This window comes from Lathyrus oleraceus, chromosome 3 (assembly GCF_024323335.1).
Source record: "Lathyrus oleraceus cultivar Zhongwan6 chromosome 3, CAAS_Psat_ZW6_1.0, whole genome shotgun sequence".
NCBI lineage: Eukaryota > Viridiplantae > Streptophyta > Magnoliopsida > Fabales > Fabaceae > Lathyrus > Lathyrus oleraceus.
The window spans coordinates 266569258-266572837 of NC_066581.1; positions in this window are offsets into that span (position 1 = coordinate 266569258).

The window sequence follows — 3580 nt, forward strand, 5'->3', positions numbered from 1 at the left end:
TTATTCATATCATAACATCATATCACTTCTAAACATCAAGCATGGTTAGTTATAACTTGATTCATGGGATACAATACCTAAGGTTTTCACTCTGATTGCTTCCTGAGACTTTGACTCACCCAACTTGATCCCTAATTATTTCATACACTTGTGAGGATTAAGGTTTTGGACTTAACTTATCAACTAACCCCTCATGCAAGGAGGTAATCACCTCAAGAGCTAGAGGCTCATCAAATGCAAAGACTACACAAAGAGAGGAGTCTTGATTCACCATCATATTTTTCAAGAGGTTTGACCTGGAATGGTCAAGCTCTCCCTCAAGCATATCCTCAATCCAAAGAAGGTATTCATCAACAAGTTCACATGGTCAAACTTAACTCAAATTGATATCAAGATATCAAGGGATACACCTGATTAGGGTTTGATTGCTCTAGATCATTCAAACCCCTAATTTGGAGCTAGCAAGCAGTTCTTCAAGGATTCAAAACCCTAATCAAGAAGCATGGATCACTTTGAAATGGTTGTAAATTGTTTAACCACATTATCAAACCCGTAGGAGTTCATAAATGTGGATTGGCAACTTGTGGTGACTCGAAACCCTAAGGATCAAGCTCAAATCATCAGCAAATTGGCCTCCTAACCCTAATTTTCCACCAACTAAACTTCAACCACTCAAAACAACTTAATTATGCTTCAATCTTAACATATTCAAACCACCTTGATGCCTCCCAAAACTTTATATCATTAGGTTTGGTCAGATACTCAATGCAGTCAATTCAAAAAAAGGTGTAAACCCTAGTTTAATTGACTTAACCTTTTGACCTAGTTCCTTCCATCTTTTGGCATGCACCCTTTGAGGAATTTTTGTTTAAAAGGGTATTCTTAATCTTGTTCAATATCCACTTTTCTTCGTTGATCATTGCTATAATAAGTTCCTTTGAAAAATCCATTTAAAAAGGTGTAAACCCTAATTTCTTGATTGCAATTTCTCATTAATAGAAGCCTTTTTGGCCTTGCTTCCACAAGATCACATTTGTTTAAAAGTAAATCCCTAAACATTTTTAATATCCCAATTTTCATGTTGACCTTTGATTCATCATGTTCTCCATTGAAGCTCACACTTGGCACAAAATTTCCTTGTTTTTACCTAATTCATGATTATATGTTGCCTATAACTTTTGACCTTCATCCTTGTTGTTTTTAGATAAAACATTGAGCATGAAAGTTGTAGATCTCATCAAGATATGAAACTTTTATGTTGGACAAATTTTCAAATTAAAAAAGGATCGTCATCTTACATGGCCATGAAAGCTAGGGCTTTTTAGCTTGAAAAAATCCAACACTTAGAAAAAAATTCTAAGTCTTAAAACATGAATGAGAAGCTATGATAATCATAACTTTTGAGACACTTCCATTTTGAATTTGGAAAAATCATAAACATCAAAGTCGTAGATCTCATCGAGATCTACAACTTTGATCGTAAGAGTTTTTTCAAATTCCAAAAGGTTGAATTTGAAGCATATGATCAAAGTGGCAGAAATTTAACAAAGGCAAGCTCGAGTTTCATGTTAAATTTGGTTCAAATTGCCAAAACTCATCATGCAATCCACACAACCTAAGGAATCCATCTTGTTTCAGCATATTGTTTAAGTTTACACATTAATTCAATAGGCCAAAGGCTCCTCACAAGCAAGCCAAGATTAATAAGTTATGGACAAAAATGAACATGGTGAAAACCTTAAGCCATTGGACAATTGAGTTCTTGTACCATTTTAAGGCCAATAACAAAGTCAATTGTGCCTCAAAGCCAGCAAGAAGGGTCTGTACACACAACCATCAACTTCACACATTGCTCAAAAAAATTGATCAACATCACTTACATTTACACGCTTCATATAAAAATTAAAAAAAAAGGAAAAAGAGCTCCCACTCTAAACTTCATTCAACTTCAGAACCAAAGTAAAAGGAGACTCCCTCACTTGCTCTCAATAAACAAGGTATGACCATGTGAATCTCATTTCTTCATTCTTTGTTGACTACTATTTCTTCATGAAGAGAATACGAAACTTTGTTTGATTTTATGTTGTTTTTATAGAATGATGTTTGTGGTTATCAACAACATGATTTTATGGTGAAAATATTGGTTAAAATAGTTTGAATATATTAGTTAGACAATGGTTGAGTTTGTGTTGAAGAGAAGAAGAAAAATGATGAAAAAAGTTCAGCATGTGTATGTTAATTTCAGTTCATGTTGCTAGGCTTTAATTATATTCATATGGTCATGTTTCTTGGTTAGCAAAGGGCTTATAGTCTAGTTGGTTTTGTAACACGCTAGTAAAGTCCAAGACCTTAGTTCAAGTTCCATTGGGACCATTTATTTTTGTTTCCTTGTTTCTTTCTTTTTGTCATGCTTTTTTTTTCATTTTTTGTACCATTAGTCTCATGATTTATTTTGACCCTTAAGATCATTAATTCTGGAAAAATGCCCGACATAATATTTTTTCCTTATGATGCTAGGATATTAAATATATATTTTTCATATTTTTTTGGGCACTGTGAATTGACCTTTTTGTCCCTGGACCAGAATGTTGTATTACTTGACTTTTAGGGTTTTCTATGCATTGTTCTTGACCTAATCATGTTTAATTCATCTTATAATCACCTAATATCCATTTGTGAATGTCATATTTGTATTGATTCATGTTCATACATTGTATATATAACACCATGTATTATTTCTTTGATTTTATTTCAATTTAACTTACATTAAAATAAAAGGCCAAAAATATATTGATTATTTGTTCAAACATGATTGAGTTGTTTGTTGTCTTTAATTCATGTGTGTTTCATTCATTCACATGCCATTGATTAGGTTTCATATTTGTGTTAATTAGGGTTTAACCTTTTACATGCTTACTTGATTCTTTCTTGATTCATTTTGTTTGATTGTCTACTTGTTCATGTTCACTTTGTTTCATTCAAACCTTTAGGGTTTCATTAATAACTTGCTCGGATTTCAATTGAATGTACTTGTAAGTTTCAACTTTGAATTTCATTTGTGATTGTTGTTTGTTAACCTTAGGTTTACATGTTTGTGAGTTTGTTTGTTTGCATGATTGCCTTGTTTCATACCGATGCACTTATTAACCTTATGTTATAAGTTCTTATGGGCTTGATTACTTACTAACCTTTTACTGTAGGTTTCTCTTATGATTTATATGTAAACTTTTGTTATGAATGCTAATCACTTGTGAACACACAAATGCATCCACTTGGGCTACTAAACAGTCAACTCATTTCTTTCTTAAGATTGATCATCCCTTGTAAATTATACCTGTACCCCACTCCCCTTTTGAATGGTAATTCTTTTACTTTGTTTTGTTCCATTTGCAAGAAACTCATTAGGGATAAAATAACTTCAAACTTTTTCCTAATAAAATAACAAACCATTGATCCAATGTTAAGTGGCCTTTTTTTATCAAATCAAATCAAAATACATTAAAACTATGATAAGAGTGGTATGCCACGAGCCTTAAGTGGAAGAGAACGAATGGGAATGGAGTTTTCCTACTCCCGTTCT